Source organism: Nymphalis io, chromosome 4 (assembly GCF_905147045.1).
Source record: "Nymphalis io chromosome 4, ilAglIoxx1.1, whole genome shotgun sequence".
In the NCBI taxonomy this organism is placed as follows: domain Eukaryota; kingdom Metazoa; phylum Arthropoda; class Insecta; order Lepidoptera; family Nymphalidae; genus Nymphalis; species Nymphalis io.
The window spans coordinates 13,654,003-13,672,626 of record NC_065891.1 but is presented as its reverse complement, the minus strand read 5'-3'; the positions used below and the strand labels follow the sequence as shown (position 1 = coordinate 13,672,626).

At 33.4% G+C, this 18,624-nt stretch overlaps 3 protein-coding genes and 1 non-coding gene across 6 annotated transcripts in view; 2 read left to right on the top strand and 2 right to left on the bottom strand.

Moving 5' to 3' along the window:
- The window catches only part of LOC126768150 (tumor suppressor candidate 3), a 534,937-nt gene that overhangs the window by 987 nt on the left and 515,326 nt on the right, over positions 1-18,624 (bottom strand). The window lies entirely within an intron of this gene.
- LOC126768130 (exocyst complex component 7) overlaps positions 1-18,624 on the top strand; it is a 287,887-nt gene that overhangs the window by 62,286 nt on the left and 206,977 nt on the right. The window lies entirely within an intron of this gene.
- The window catches only part of LOC126768132 (organic cation transporter protein-like), an 86,731-nt gene that overhangs the window by 29,327 nt on the left and 38,780 nt on the right, over positions 1-18,624 (top strand). The gene's annotated exons all lie outside the window — the stretch shown is intronic.
- Positions 18,255-18,326, bottom strand: Trnad-guc (transfer RNA aspartic acid (anticodon GUC)). The gene has a single exon. It is a non-coding gene; the product is annotated as a tRNA-Asp (tRNA).

The window sequence follows — 18,624 nt, the reverse complement described above, 5'->3', positions numbered from 1 at the left end:
ATCTTCTTATATCGAACAAAAATAGTAAACAATGTTCTCAAACAATCCATCATTTTATTGGTAGAACAAAAACACACAAGTGAAATAACGTATAAATAAAAAAAACAATGATTGTGTTTAAAAAAATATGTACATTTATATTGACAGACAGTACTCTGCTGTTACTAGGTATGCTAAAAAAATAAATCAGTAATAAAAACAACCAAAATTTTGAATATTGTTTAGTTCAGACATACCAAGAGTCTTCGTATTAGGGTTACAATAGAAGGCAGTGAATCCAAGTTTTAATTTTCACCGTGATGGTGCAGGTGTTACTTAATACTAAATGCACAAGTTTAATTAAAGCAAGCGCTGTACAACCATTTTTATTTTTTATTAACTAATAAACATGGTCTCTCCGACCGTTTATCCTGCCTCTGGAATTTACTATTGCGTTTCACCTCAACGTTACCTTAAATTTCTGTTTTTTATTTATCTCTAAGAAATATAAGTTTGTTTGGCGGTACAAAAGTAAGAAATACTAATTTTAAATACTTTTTTAATATGTTGTACTGTGATTTTATAGATTTTTATACAGAGTTTGCAAAATTACGCTTATGGAAAAAATTATGATCAACCAAATCTAATTCTATGTTAAGAATACTGCAATCAGCAATCATTGATCGTTCGGTCACTAGAAAAGTTGCAACTTTGAAATGGAACTGCGCAGGATATATCTGTCGAATGTCAGATTATCTCTGGACCAAAGCTTTAACTAAATGGGATAGGTAAGGACTATCTTCATCGAGGCTCGCCTCGAGATCGCGAGACGAGCTGGACTCCTTTCGAAAGGATTGGTTTTATATAGCAGAAAAAAGTAGAGGCCTGTTAATTTATTGTTAGATTAGCGTAGAGCTGATGATATTTTTTCATAATTTTCTTGAGAATGAAATATAAAAAAAACAATAATAAGTGTAAAATAAATTAGGTGTTATTTTTATAACGCCAGCCGGATATTCCCCAGGCGCCCTACAAACTCGGACGCATTCCGGTAACCAGGATCCGACATCCCTAATAAGCTATTTATTTTTATCAATTTTGATTGTACAATTTTAATTAGTAATTACATATACAATAAATAAAACTTGTATAATAAACAGTTTCATATTTTATGACATCACATACTATGAGATATCATATAATATATAAATTTGTTAAATATTCTATTTAACATTTTTTTTATATGATGATGTCCTCCCGAACTCTTGCCACTAGGCCAACGAGGTTTTTATATTTAAATAGACAAAGACAAAATATAGTATACTGATACTATCCTTTTCTTTTCTATTTATCGTTTGATAAAAAGGTATTATAGTACTATTTATGAGCTTTACTTTATGAACACTATATATACATTACACATACATACACACGTAAATATATATTAAAAAAGGCTAAAACACCTTGTACCCTAGCTTTAATAATCGTTGTTGGCACTCTAATAAAAAAATATAGTAGAGAAGGTTTTCCAAGCAGTATTTTAAAGCAAAGAAATTGTACAAATAAGCAAATATTCTCTGCAATATGCACGACAAACTTATATTGTCTCATGTGTGTTCGGAGTACTATGCTATCTGTGAGTCGGTATTGTTTGCAAGCGTTCGTGCACACTCCTGTTTAGAGTTAATTTCACAACAAAGCTTGTTTCGTGTACGCTCGGCCTGCGGTCAACGAAAATTTTACCAAATATATTGAATTATGAGATTATATAACGTAAATATGTTGACTTTTACTATGTAGTAGATATACATATGTGTATAATTTATTTAAATTGTTATATTATTCAATAATAATAAACAAAAAAAATATCTTGCCGTAACGGGACTCGCAGTAGTAGTGAAACATCAAAATTGATAGTTATTGAAAGATTACTTGGTGTTAGGACTCGTTAGGTATCATTTATTTATCATATATTATGCGTCACAACATTAAATATTATTGCAGTGTTCCGACTTGAAGGGAGAGTGTACAGACACAAGGAACATAACACCTCAGTTCTCAAGGTGCATTGGCACTGCAAGGAATAGTCAATATTTTTTACAACGCTGATGTCTATAGTCAGTGGTGGCCACTTACCATCAGGTAGCTTATCTGCCAGCTGGCCTACCTACTTCATATGAATAAAAATATTATTTCGTAAATTTAAAAAAAATTATCATAATAATATATACAACGAAGTAAGTAGGAAGTAAACGCACAAGGTCACACAACACAAGAGACATGGCGGTCTGTAAAAGCTTCGTGCTCGTGTCAGCTATGTTAGATTTAAAATGGCAGAATTTATTTAATCATGCATGGTGCAAGATAAACAAACGTGTTCAAAATTTGCTCAATCGAACGCCGCAGATGGCCTAGTGGTTAGGACGCGTAAATCTTAACCGATGATCGTGGGCTCAAGCCCGGGCAAACACCACTGAATATTCACGTGCTTAATTTGTGTTTATAATTCATCTCGTGCTAGACGGCGAAGGAAAACATCGTGAAGAAACCTACATGGGTCTAATTTTATTGAAATTATGCCACATATGTATTCTACCAACACGCATTGGAGCAGCGTGTTGAAATAAGCTCCAAACCTTCTCCTCAAACGGGAGATGAGGCGTTAGCCCAGCAGTGGGACATTACAGGTTGTTACTGAACACCGAAAATAAAGTAACATTCGATCACAGACATCGAGACAGGTGAAATTAAATAAAAGCTTGAAACTCATTACATTTGACAGATGTGTAACAATGTCACAGAAACATTTCATTTGAAACGTTATATCCATGGACGTCAGCTTTAAAGTTTTCTCACAATCTCACACGCCCAAGGACGATTTTATTATAGAATATTTATAATAAGTATTTAGTCTAACGGTCTGGACGATCAGTAAATTAACTTGGAATAATTAAAAATAAATAAATCGAGTGCATATTATTTTATACGTGAATTTATAAATCACTGGCACATCAAAGTCAATATCCAGCACGATAAAAAGTGGTTCGATAGACCGTAAACACATGTTGTTTGATTTCCATCCTTGTGTAAATTTACACTGCCCCAGAGTCGATATGAATACTTGATACGAGTATACGCTAAAAATATTTCAACTAAAATGATATTACTTAAAATGATAATAATATTTTTGAATTGTAATTCAATTTCATGAGAGTCAATTTGTAGATCAAAGAGTGCAAAGTTTGCTTAAATAATTTCAATTCTGACACGGGCTTGTTTTTGGTGTGAAATATTGGCGCGCTTCGGGGCAAGCCGTGACGACAAGTGATTTGGTCAAAGTCGAATTCATCTTATGACGTACCTACGTCATTACACGTATTTACGACTTACCGAGGAGACCAGGACCCCCGTTTTTTACCACTGGGCCAAAGTCGAGATGGCCCAGTGGTAAGAACGCGTGAATCTTAACCGATGAACCGATCCGTGCCGAGGACGGCCATCGTAGTGGTTTTAGTGGGTAAGAATCACACAACCCCGATCCCCGGGTTCCTTTCTGAGGGTTTCCACTGCTTGAAAAAAAGTATATGTTTAAGTATATTATCATACTGACAATACTCTTTTTAATGAAGAATAATATGGATTATACGAAGTAAATAACAGATAATATTGTCGATGCATGCGTGCATTTGCTTTTCATACAGACGTACATAAAACTAAAAAAGGGATATTCTTATATGAAAAAATAAAACATCCATAAGATTTTAAAATATCTTAAATAATACGAACACATTTTATTGTCTTTATTTGATAAATAAATTTACCGACCTATTTGTAGTCCTGTTGTTACCTACATCAATTTAAAAAGGAACAAAAAGAAAACTATTTTACGAAATGGACTCCGGCCTGGAATATTTAAAAATACAGAATTTAAAATTGTCTTTGAAATAGTTGCGCTGGAGCGGTCGTTCTTTCTAGGTTACTTTTTGGTTCATTCTGCGGGGATCCGGAGCTTCAAGCTCTTTAGATATATATTTTTTTCTATAGATGTCTGAAAGCGTAAATGTGTACATTACATATATAACTGTGATCGTACATGAGCGGCCTTTCAAATTTAGTATATTATTACTCCATGTTCATTCAAGCTGAAGCTTTGTTAAATATCTTAAAAAAATCTTATCAACGTCATAAAGAATTATAATTGAATATCATAACATAAATTATTATGACAATAATATAAATATAAGGATCCAATTAAAATAGATACCGTACAAATCATGACCTCGATGGTGGCAAGAATGCTATTCGTCTCAATGCGTTTCAATTTGTTGCATTGCAATTCCGTTGATTTGCACCTAGGTAAGACGAAAATGCTTACCTGTCTCCAGTCGTTTTATTGTACTATTATTATTGGTTAGTGAGAAATATTTGAACCCTTTTTCGCTTTAGTAATTACCAACATATTACTAGCTAATATTCGCTGCAATGTCTCTTTGTAAACTGCCCGACTTGCACTAAAATATTATTCGCGGTTAAAGTACTCATATATAATATATGGTATATATGGTATATATGGTATATATGGTATATATGGTATCATGGTATAGAAGTTGACAGTATAAAAATCTTCAAGAAAACATAGATACATGTGTTAACATACATAGTAATTATAATCTCAGGTGGATATACGTCCATTTTTCTATACGAGTTCATGAACATTTTCAAATAGTTATTACACATTGCACTTAATAAGACAAATGTGAAGATAAGTTTGTTTTATTTTTGTCTCGATTTTGCGTTTTGCCTTTTCAACCGGTTATATCCGGTTCATGAAATAGTGTTTCCGTTCAAAAATCAAATAAAAATTACTAATGAAGTAATTTGTGAAATCTTATATTGTTCCTTTAGCAAACAATGCAATTCAAATTGTGTTGTTCATTATAGATTTAATTGATATTTAAATGGAAGTAATTTCGACCGATTTATATTTGGTGGTCGCGATTCTGAACCGAATGCAGGCTCGCTGTTATTGAGAAATATTTGCATTAATAATTTCGCACTTAAATTGAATCAAATTATACTAAATGACAGTGAACGTGTGTATATAAATATTGTCAAAATATTTATTTTCATTTTGGATAATATTCAAAATCAAAATGTTTTCTATTATTTGAAAACATAATGGCAAATAGGTCATCTGATGGTAAGTGGGGTAACCACCAACACCAACAGATATTGTCACTGTGTAAAATATTAATCATCTCTTATCATGTCTTGTGTCTTGGAAACTAAAACTATGTCCCTTGTGCCCGTAGTTATACTGGCTCACTCACACTACAAACCGGAACACAATAATACTAAGTATTGTGGTTTGGCGGATGAATATGAGTTGGTGCTATCCAGATGGGCTTGCACAAGCCCTTACCACCAAGTGTAGCTCACTTCACTCTTTTAAAAATCGCTGTATATATTCCAAGAAATTTTAATAAATAAGGCTTTCATATTATTACGTTTGTGATATTCCTACATTTTGTCCACAATTTATTTAATATAACTATAGAACATGAGCCTTGATTTCACTCGCATTAAATTGGATTATTATATGAATAGTAAGGCCCGTTACATACTATGGTTACTGCCCCGCTCCTTAAGGCCGTAAACTGAATTTATTACATACTCGTAGCCAATTTTACTTTCCCCAATAAAATGATTAGGTACCGTAACCGTACCGTAACAGCCTGTGAATGTCCCACTGCTGGGCTAAAGGCCTCCTCTCCTCTTTTTGAGGAGAAGGTTTGGAGCTTATTCCACCACGCTGCTCCAATGCGGGTTGGTAGAATTCACATGTGGCAGAACTTCAGTGAAATTAGACACATGCAGGTTTCCTCACGATGTTTTCCTTCACCGTAAAGCATGAGATAAATTATTATCACAAATTAAGCACATGAAAATTCAGTGGTGCTTGCCCGGGTTTGAACCCACGATCATCGGTTAAGATTCATGCGTTCTTACCACTGGGCCATCTCGGCTTTTTGATTAGGTATTTAAAGCAAATTATTTAACAGTGCCTGTTAAGAAATTGAAATGATAATTACTTAATAATCCTTTTTTATGTAAATTTTAACAAAATATAGTAATATGAATTTAAATCACGTCATAGGTATTTAAAACGTTGCATTTATGGCAGCAAAAAAAATAAAAGTGCGTACTTATTGCGTGCGTACGTATTGCACGCTACAGAACTAAAACCCTCAAATTTGACCTTGACACTTCCATCGTTACTGGTGGTAGGGCTTTGTGCAAGCTCGTCTGGGTAGGTACCACCTACTCATCAGATATTCTACCGCAAAACAGCAATACTTGATATTGTTGTGTTCCGGTTTGAAGGGTGAGTGAGCCAGTGTAATTACAGGCACAAGGGACATAAAATCTTAGTTCCCAAGGTTGGTGGCGCATTGGATATGTAAGCGATGGTTGACATTTCTTACAATGCCAATGTCTAAGAGCGTTGGTGACCACTTACCATCAAGTGGCCCATATGCTCGTCCGCCTTCCTATTCTATAAAAAAAAAAAAAATCGCCACTAATTAAAAATCTCACTCATGTTGTAACAGTGACGTAAGGCAGGGCCCTTGAGCCATAGTCGATTACGTCCGCGTTACGTCGCGTCTCGCAAACCGTCCAATTCCAGTCACGTCGCGACGGCCGATTGAAACTAAGCCGTATTGAATTAGGATAGACCGAGATAGCTGATGGGATAACTCGCTTCGAAGCTTGTATTGTATTATTTATGGGGTGTGACGTATATTTTGCTCGTGGTATGACCTGATCTCATAATAGAAAATTCGAACCCCAAACTTTGAATAAACTCGTACTCGCAGTCCGGAGATAAGTAATGACGTTATTAAATTATACATACTTGTATTTAAAAAGATTTTTCGCTACCTGTTTATGTATTCGGAAAAATATATCCCAGAAATCGATTCGATTATATTACGAAACTAATAGACAAATTAAAAAGTGTTTATTAGATTTTATTTGACCATAGGGCGGGCCATGTCCGACTATAATAGCTGTTGCCTGTAATTTTAATAAAATTTGAGATATTTTACTTATGGTGAAGATTCATGACGTGATTCTTTTGGCCCAGTCAAAATAATCAAAACATATTATATCTATTATATATATTTGCCATAAATTAGTAGAAAATTAATATAATAAATGTTCGTCAATATGAGTCAAAATACCGCCTCCCTTGGAGAATGGCTGTTGGCAGACGTAACATTGCCATTTCCAATGTTTTATAACAAAAATAAAAATGAAGTTCATTTTTATAAAAAGGATGAGTATATTTTTAATTATTTATATGTATTTGTCACTAAATCGCTGGAATTTTTTTAGAAATTGATATAGACATATTATATATTATATATAATCTTGGGGAAGGTACATAGGTAATTATATGAATAATTGCCCCTAAGAAAGTTCTAAATGAGAGTTTGTATAAAGCCTCGTATTTATATCTAGGCTTACAAGGCACTTGTCTAGGGACCCCGCCAGCTGAGAGCATAATTTTATTCTAACTGCTTCAGAACTTGGGAGGCCTCAATGTCAAAGTGCCTAGAGGTCTTTGATCACTAATTCAGAACTTGATTGTATGATCACACCCTTACGGAGTATGCTGCATGAGGCATTCCCTAGTGGTTAGTTGGTGCAGATCTGTTGTTGCTGAGCATGATTATTGCCATGCTTAGAAGCGAGAGATGCTGTTTAGAAATGGTCTCCTTCTGCGAGAGTATCATGTAGCAGAAGGAGGTCGTGGAGCGGCTGCGCGAGGAAAGTTCCTCCACTGATTCGATCCGCCGAAGAAGACCGGGGAGGAGTCGTTGGTCCCACATACCCCCCACTTCGTGTGGGGGAAACGCGTAAATGCGTTATCCAGCGAAAACAAAAAAAAGGAGGGCTTGATGGTATGACGATAATAAATGTAACTTAAGCAACATCAGTCATTAGCAAAGTAATAATTCCGCAGGCAAAAGGCAATAAATAAGGTTCAATGACCAATATCTTATTTAACTATGTTTATTATTCTTGTTACCGGTTTCGCGTTTTTTATTTAAATAGTGGAAGCAGATTTTGAAGAAATAAAATGTATTCACGGTTATAATAAGTAGTAAATAATGTAAAAATAAGAAATATATTATATGAAACTATATATAATTAATTACATATTTATAAATAGAACATAATACAGTATAATTGTACACCATTTTTCTCTACATTATATAACAATGTCAGCTTAAAACTGAGTTATAAGGATGACATACGACGAGTGTGCAAAGGCGGCCTTATTGCTTCTAGCAATTTCTTCCAGACAACTTTTGATGAGAGGATTTCGAACAAGTAAGGGTCGTGTATAATAAAGTTTCTACATAAACTATAAATAAACTTTTATAAATACAAAGTTGTACTTACATATACATAAATACCAAAGTTATACTAAATAGTAAGAATGGTATAGGATTTTTATATTTACATAATGATCGATTTCTTTTTTCGAATTTCACATTACTGATAAATCTGGGGGCCAACTCTACTAACAAATTGTTACTTTATCGCAATCGAATCGAAGCGTGATCGTTGCCGTTTTTTCCGTTTTCCTTTTCTTTAATTTAATTATCGACTATTACCATAAAAGTGAATAACTACGTTTGATTTTGACATAACCGTATATGTTAACATATTATCGGTTCGGTTCCGATTCGAATAAATACAGATGATGTAAAGTTGGTTCGGAATTGAATCGGGAACGTATCGTAATCGTTATAAATTAGTAGAATTTTTCTCCTGAACTATTTACACGATATACAAGGCTTATTTGTAATTAATAATTGATTTATTAATATTTATTAATAAATAATGTGTTTATGCACATATGTGTGCTTAAATATCTCCTGCGCAATTGGCTTGTTTATTAGCAGTTATTAAATAATAGACTATAGAATATATATAAGAACTACAGCAGCTACATCGAAAGCATATTTTTTGGACCATATTCTGCATTTTGTAAAACAGCTCCCACTATATCTTTCACTTTAGTCACTTGGAAATTGCAACTTTTTAATTACTTATGTTAGAAATACTTATTTGTGTACATCACTTAATATATTTAATAGTTACATATTTCTGTATTGTATTTGATTTAATAAAAATATAATCGGTTTCAGAACGTCATTGGTATTGTTTGGTAAAAAAGTTTAAAAAAGTAGTTTTCTCGCGTATATATAAATAACGGAGAACTGAACGATTGTCATGGAATTAACAATATATGATATTTTGTTATAATTAAATTTAAAATATCTCATATTATAGATATATTAAAGATATTAAAATTAACACATAATCAAATTTATTACTTCTACTGGTGTATTTATTACTTAGAAGGAAATATATAATTAGAATAAGCTCTATGTGGAAGCTATCAGAATTTTAAATTTAATTTTTGGAAAGCATACAAGCAAAAGTACTAATTTTATTGTAAATGGTTACCATAGCTAACAGTCAACGGGCCGCCAATCATGGAACCTAAGATGTTATGTCTTTTGTATAAGTAATTGTACTCGCTCAGTCACCCTTAAAACCGGAACACAGCGAAGGTTAAACCATCATGTCACTATTGAAATGAATCAAAAGTCAAAAATCTTTATTCAATATATATAGAAGCATTACATAGTGACTATCAAAAAACTACTACCGGTTCGGAAAGAAACATCTCAGGCCTGATGATTTGTTTCTTTTCAACAGTTATAATTTACAGTGCAATTCATATTTTTATTTGAAGCTACCTAAAGGCAATCGTTTCATTCCTCAGGTGTATTGTCTAATCTTATCTAAGAAGTCATTAGTTTTATTATATCCTTCAACACACATAGTTTTTCCTTTACTATTTTTTTTAATTTTGCAATTTAACATTTTTGAAAGTTTTCTGGGATTCTGTTGTAAAATTGTACATATTGTCAATTTTTTTTTAACTCTGTGTCGTTCGTTTCATCCGTTCGTTACATCCGTAACTTGCCTATGCTTGTTTCTGGAAATTATATTATATACATACAATTTCTAGATTTTTTTTATTTTAATGTTTATAAACTACTAGCGGTTTTAAAGACTAATCTCTAGTTAGTTGTCAGAAAAGCTTATCTATCAAATTGAACTAAACTAATTTTACTTTTATCTGAATTGTAATTGGTCGATGGCAGCTAGTGTGGTAACAGGCGACCAATAAGCGTTCAGTATTTGTAAGATTAGTAAATCTGACTTTGATCAGCGTTTCTTAAATTACAGCTAATTTGTCTATTTTTTCTTCAACTAAATTTTATTTTTGGGCTTGTTGTTAATACAAATTTTACCCAAGTAATGAACTTATATAGTGAATTATTATTAGAGTTTTGTTTGATGTTCAATGCATTTTAAAATTATATATGCGTGAACTTAGTAAGCCGAGATGGCCTAGTGGTAAGAACGCGTGAATCTTAACCGATGATCGTGGGTTCAAACCCGGGCAAGCACCACTGAATCTTCATGTGCTTAATTTGTGTTTATAATTCATCTCGTGCTTAACGGTGAAGGAAAACATCGTGAGGAAACCTGTATGTGTCTAATTTCATTGAAATTCTGCCACATGTGTATTCTACCAACCCGCATTGGAGCAGCGTGGTGGAATAAGCTCCAAACCTTCTCCTCAAAAGGGAGAGGAGGCCTTAGCCCAGCAGTGGGACATTAACAGGCTGTTACTGTTACCGTTACTGAACTTAGTATAATATATTACAAAGCGATTGTTACTTTGACGGATTGTAATATAACCACGTTGTATGTATCATCCTCATTTTCCTATCGATTTCAGACACGTAATAAATGCGAAGGATTCGGTGACGAAAATATTCAATATTGCTGGTACGATTCAAGCGCGAATCAAACGTGAGATGAATTCCGTAGATTTAGTTTGCTCCAAAAATGTATTTACATTGAAGCTGTATTGTATGATATTGGATAAACAGATTTATTTATATTCTTCTATATACTGACTTTGTGTATCTCATATTAATTTTAAAGCACGAGACAGATTCCTTTGTCTTCTAGAAATTTCATTATAAAAGAGCAATTTTCCTATTAATAGATGGATCGTATTTAAATATATAGGTGTCTAAATTAGGCAGGTATAGTATGTAATTTATCTAGTACTATATCTACTGTTTTTTGTGTGAACTTTCTGTCTGTTATGGTACAATGTAACGTGCTCGCGGCTCGGCTGATTGTTAGGTTTTCTGCAGCGCGTTCATTCAATTTCTGCCTAGTGTGTACTGAATACGCCGACAAGAGTTTAGAAGTTGGGGGAAGGGTAGATAAAACGTTTCAATTTAGTAGAATTTAGTATAGGAATGTCAAGACATCTACAGACAACATACTTTCCAAGGCACGATAAAAGTACAACAGGTTTTCATTAGAGATAACGTTGCTAGTCAATAATGGAACTCGTGTTAATCGCTCTTTTAAGGGCGCAATTTTGCAAAACGTTTTTTCAATCGAATCATTGAGACTATTAAAGATACGTTACATGCCCCTTCTTACATTTTCTTTTCTAAAGTATTTTTAATACAAAATAGTTTTTGTATGTTATCACTGTCTTAGTGTCTTCATTCTCAAACCACTGCTAGTACACAGAAGTGGCCAAACGTTGTTTAAAAAACATCTATCTCAGCGACAAGGCATTTGTGTATGTTAATTGACTTAATTGTATATGTATTTAGTTGTTTTTACAATGGAGTGAATTTAATTGAGTACTTTTGACCAATGAACCGATTTCTATGTCATATTTATTTAATTCATTCAAAGGTAATACAGGAAATAGAGAAAAGCTTTATTCGTGAAATCTAAGCCGCATGAAGTTGAAGTGTGTTGGCATGAAATAGAAATGTTTGGTATTTATTATTTTAATTAAAATGCTTTCATTGAACAAACAGTCGTGAAAGTGGAGTTTTATTTTATTTCAAGGATTGGGTAAATATTCCCAGTAAAAGTTTAATTGATTCCGGGTCGTGCCGATAAAAGTAAATGGGATTTTCTGTCATGAAAACCTTAGTGGGATGCTGGGCTTAGAGTTGGGAATTGGCAATGTTACATTCTAGTACTACGGAAAGAGTGTAAAGCGGGTGAACCCCTGATCTCTGTTCCGGGTGGTCACTCCATTAGACTATGAGAGTGAATGAACTGAGCCAGCCGTGTGAGCGCATGCATTTATCCGCTATACCTTGCTCAGATAGTCGTTGAGGTTGTTCGGCTTGGCTGAAATTGGCCAGGAGGTAAAATATTTAATATTACAAAAAAACAATAAAAGTTATCAAACTCATTTATTTATTTACAGTAATTATGTCGAAATTTCAGAAAACATTGAATTCGATGTTAAATTTCTTGGTGAATATACCTTATATTAACTACTTTTGTCCATTTAAATCTATAAGCGTTTTATTAACTGATTCTCACTCACACTTAAAATTGGATTACAGACATAAAAAATATTAATGTCTAATGGTGCATTTAAACGAGGCCAATAGTGGAGACAATCTACTAAGCCAATCTAATGTGGGCTTCGTCTAAATAGAGACAACGCACAATATTGGATTGCCTATATTTTACGACCACATGGGCCACCTGATTGGAAATGTTAGCCATCGCTTACAACGCCAAAGCGCCACCAACCTTGGGAACTAAGATGTTATGTCCCTTGTGCCTGCAGTTACACTAGCTCGCTCACCATTCAAACCGGAACACAACAATACCAAGTACTGCTGTTTTGCGGTAGAATATCTGATGAGTGGGTGGTACCTACCCAGACAAGCTTGCACAAAGCTCTGCCATTGATCAAGCCAATTCACTAAAATAGAACGATTTCTTGCACAAAAAAATAATAAATATAGTCCTACGAGTAAATTACATAGCATTTTTCATTCGACTGGCTTAATGTCTCAGCTTAGTGGATTGGCTCGGTTATTGGCTTCGTTTAATGCACCATAACAGTGGAATAACTGATTAGTTAACGACTTAATGCCGTACATACAAAATAACCACTAGCAATATACATACATATACTAGTAGCTACTCGTAATTTTTATATGTATATATTTAAGGCTTTGACGTAAATAATTTTTTATTTAAATATATATATTGTTATTCTGACATATTAATTTAGTAAAATAAATATGATCATTGTTTTAAATTGTTATTTAAAACAATTTCACAATTGTTAAAAAAATCATGTTAAAAGTATTGCGTAGTTGAAAATAACTGAGCGGTTTTAACTAGTTCTATTAAATTGTAGCCTACATCGGTCCGCTCACGTGGAAATTGATTTAAATCGATTATTGCTGTAGCTATTAAGCCTACATTTGAAATTGAATTGTAGCTAACTTTATTAATTTTGATTTTCGAACGTTTTAGTAAAAATGATATTCTAAATTTTCAATGTTAACAAGCAATCGCGTTTTAGTTTTGGCATATTGGCGATGTAACGAAAAATGAAGTACTTATTTAAATTTGCCGTTTTGTTTTAATATATTTTTGACGTGAAATGTCTACTGGTGCAGCTTGTACTGACTTACTGAACGCTCTCCTTATGACATCATATCCGCCCTATATGCCGCTTTCCGTCGCCGTTCTACCTATATAATATAATTTTCTTCATTAAAAATACACACTTTGTTTTGACTCTATATTCATTGGTCGTGTTTAATTATATATTCTCTCAATAACCATCAGTTTCGATGTTCCTCATCAGCCGTACTTCCCTTGACGATCACATTTTTCTACACAGTACGCCATATTTCTAAATTTATTTGACTGTTAGTACTTGTTTGCTCTCATGGCTTGTGAACACTGAAAACGGATTAGTATTGCTTTTCTATTTGGTATTAATACAGATTATATAATCTATACTATAGCTGGCTCGAGCTTGTTCTATGCACTTCGTTAACCGTATTCTTTAGTTATACAAATTATTGCACGGATATATTGATGCACCTGATCTACTTGCTAAAATTAGTTTCTACATTCCGCGTCAAGGTAGCCGTTTACAAAATCGTAAAATATTTAGCCTACCTGATGTCAAATCAAATCTTGGTCAACATTCGCCAATTTACCGTATTTGCTCGCTTGCGAATTGTAGTCGTCAACACCTAGATGTCTTTAGTGAATCTGTTGGTTCTCTTAAGAATAAACTTAAAACAAAATCACATTAGTTTATGTAATAATTAAATAATTAACTAGTTAGTAATTGCACAAGTACTGTTCTTGTTAAATATGTTTTTTTAAAGCATGCTAGGTTTACATCCAGAAGACTGCAACTTATTAACACTCTGTTTAGCGTAGTTTTTATTTTGTATGCACTAGTTGTAAGTCAGTTTTGTAAACTGAAATAAAAAAAAAAAAAAAAAAAAAAAAAAAAAAAAAAAAAAAAAAAAAAAAAAAAAAAAAAAAAAATTAATGTGCTTTACATAATTAAGCGAGATGAATAATATTACCAGATATGTAAGGACCAGACTAAGTTCACGGTAGCATGCGAAAGCGATCCCGTGGCGCTCCTCGTTAAGACGGAAAGGGTGACCCGTGACCCGTGAGCCCCACATACCCCCACTGTTACCGTGGGGGAAACGAGTAACGCGTTTTTCCAGCGTAAAAAAAAAAGAAAATAACAAAATCGAGTTAAATTTTAACCATAGGTTCAACAATGGAATATATATATATATATATATATATAAACTCTAAGTTCGAAGTCGTCATTTTTAAAGATTTCAGCAAATTAATGATTTATCATCCACATAATAAAGCTCACTTTGAACTGTCAAATGTTATAAATCGATACTATTCTTTTATCCCATTTAACACAATGGGGTTCATCTATAAATATTTGTTTGGTGGGTAATTTAATAACAAATGATGTGTCTTCTTATTTTTAATGACAAATGAATGATGTCAGAAAGATTAATCAGTGTTTAACTAATCGCTAAATAAGTAATATAAGTTGATAAAGAAAAATCACAAAGAGGTAATTAGCGATATCAGGTTTACACGTCTTTTAGGGTTAAACAAAACGGTTCTGCGTTAAATCTTTCATATCGAGCGCGACGTGCATGTGAAATGAAGTGGATAATTGCCTCAGCAATTAGACATGCAATGAGGCTTCCAATTAAGGGGTCATTAGCCAACGACGAGCGACGTCAAATCGACAATCCAATCCACAGGATTGTGGCTCTTATTAATGGGTGCCGCGGATTTCGGGAACTGATTGAAGGGATTACTAATGTTTCATGATTTGCCTTTTTATGCTCTTTTATTGTACAGCTCTTAATGTATTGGTATGAATTTTATATTTTGTTCAAGAGAGCCGAGTCGGCCAGTTATTTTGAGTTATTGGTGGACATATGGAGCTCAACCAACGATAACGGGTTCAAGGCCAAGCGAGTACTAAATTTTTATGTGTTTAACAAAAAATAGTGTTGACCTCATATCGTACTCAGCGTTGGAGGCTAAAATTGTAATAGAAAAAACTTACGGTTTTTTTCATATATATAATAATTAATAATCTACGCGATATGGTTCGCGTGGAAGTTCGTTCGTCTTACGTATCGTGTTCAGGATATTATTGCATAGTAATTACCATAGTGTTTACAGTGCTTATGTACTAAGACAGTTATAGATACGGGATGCGCGCCAATGCGTGTTTGTATTTCAAAGTTACCTGTTAGTTTAGTACTTAACATTATTCAATACGTTTGTGCGGGTACATGGTTAAGCTTTTACTAATTTGAATATTGGTATTGTATACTAACTTGTGATAGAATAAATACAGATTAGTTTCGTGTTTTTTACAAAATAACTGTTGTGTTTTTTTTTTAATTTAAAATATGTAGGTGAACTGGCAAATGAGCCACCTGATGGTAATCGATCACTATCGCCCATAGACGTTAGCACTGTAAGAAATATTAGCCTTACATCGTCAATCTGCTGGTCACCATTTAAGGCACCGTGTTCGTCACAGTTTTATATAAAATAATTTGCCTCGTTTATTTAATGGCTAGCTTAAAAAGGCAGCAGATCCTGAAGTTTCCGTTGACAGACTCTCAGTAGCAGCGGGGCGTATGAAAAGTTCGCAGTGTTTACGCTCTCACGACTCAGAAAGTACTTACACAGCCGCTGGTCCTGCATCTGAAATATATCTAGTCTTATTTGCTGTCCATCGAACACGGTACGAGAGTGAAGAAATAGAGATCGCACTTGTTTTGGCGCACTTATTTGTACACACTATATAGAGTAGACTATATTATGTCCTGAATAAATGGCTCGTCTCTTTAGAATTGTCGCCGTGTTCAAAAAAGGACGAATGTATAACGCTCACTCATCAATATATTTCTTTTAATATTTCCGGATGAAACCACTAGAGTTTTGCTAGTAGAAAATTAATACTACAGATTCTCTAGTTACTCTGGGTAAAAGGCCGCAGATCCCGAGATCAAATCCCAGGTCGGACGAAATTATCGACATTTTCTGTCGAAAAAGCAGTAGTAGCCCGAAGTCTGGGAGTTGGAAGTGGGCGCACTCCCGTGCCCGGAAAACGCGTAAAGCCGTTAGGCCTGCGCCTGAACTCTTTCCAGTCGTGTTGGATTTCCGTCCCATCGGATTATGAGAGTGAGTGAATAGAAAGTGCGCCTTGTGCTCTGTAATATGTCTTGCGCAGTTGGTAGAATTCTCTTGAGATTGGCCCCGTAACCGAAATTAGTAAGAAGGACATTATCATCGATACTAGAAAAGGATATTTCTATTTCAAAAATTAGGTTGATATGTAAAAAAATGTTGGTTAAATAATTTTTCTCGCCTGAAATCCAGACAAGAGTGTTTAAATATGCTAATATATATAATGTACGATAATATTTGTATATCTATTCTGAGTTATCAGAATCATGATATCGTTATATAATTCTGGTTATATATGTATATTAACAGAATAGGAAGAAACTTATAATAATGAAACTCTCCTTATTAAAAAGTTGACTTTATTTGAATAAAACTTGCTTATTTACCCATATTTACTTTATTTTGTATCACAGACTAAATATATTACATAATTTAAAAAAAATATACTTTTACTTCTTTAATTTTCAATTTGGTTTTAAAATAAATAAAACTACAAAATTCCAATTAGTGTGTATACGAAAATTTTAAAAAGTTCAAATAACCTATATAAAGTTAGATACGTACCTAGTATTTCGATTCTGGATCTAAGCGGGAGTCGAGATGTTTGTTCTAGGCGTGAAGAGCCATCCAGACTCCAAACTTTTCTCATAAACTGGCCTTTAGTCGAATTACGACTCAAATTACATAATAACGCTGGAATTGTTGAAGGGTATAAATAGTTTTAATAGTTCTTATATATAAAATAATAATATACGTATTTTATTATAGTAATAAATTGAAATATTTAATTAATTTTATTTTGAAGTAGTGCTTAATATAGTTTTAGGATTGTTTTATTTATTTATTCATTATTGAAATAAAGCATTTTAGCTAATAAGGCTTTCTTAAAAAATATGTTAGAAGTTATGTTTAAATACAAATGATTTGATTTGGACCATTAAACATATTTATCATATAATCTATTAATTAACTTATAATTCCGCAGATGCCCTCGGCATCTGAGGTTCAAACGCCGGGTCAGGTGATTGGGGTATTGTATTGCAAAATTGACAGTAGTGAAGTTTGTGAAGCCGTTGGTCCAGCGCCTGAACTCTTTCCGATCGTGTTGTATCCTACCGTTTCATCGGATTATCATTTGCGTACACACTTCTGAACTAAAGTATGTCCCATTCAGTTGTTAATCTCTACTATAATCTCTATTATTAGTGTCTTGATTATAAATCGGTTAGGATGAAATTATCATTATATAATTTATTATAATTCAAAACACAATAGGTTTCATTCCTCAATAGTAATAATCATAATAACACTAGATATATTTCCTTAAGTAGTTCATTATTTGGTATTACACTATAAGTTTTAGGAAACTTTAAGATTTACGCAGTTTAATAGCTCTATTCTGCTAAATATTTAGTAAATTCCATGAAAACGATATTTTGTATATATTAATTTATATATAAATACTATTAAAATACATGGATAATGTCATATTCAATAATTGTTTACAAAAAAAATTTCACTTTAAAACAGCAAAACATCTCCCCGGCGGGGAATCGAACCCCGGTCTCCCGCGTGACAGGCGGGGATACTTACCACTATACTACCGAGGATGATGAACGCCAAACTAAATAGGGGTAGTATGTATAGATAAAAGAAGATGCGAAGCCGACTCAATAGGAAAGGCAGCGAACCGATGAGCATAAAAGTAACAGCTGGCCTCTCGACCTCACGATACACGTGACATTATAAATATATCCGCGACAGGAACATTTGGAGGCGGTATATATGTATATATAAATGTTATAAAGAAAAAGCGACCCATATGAAATATAGCATATATTTCATAAAATACGCATTAAAAAAACGTGTGTGTGCTAAGGTACTGGTGGTAGGGCTTTGTGCAAGCTC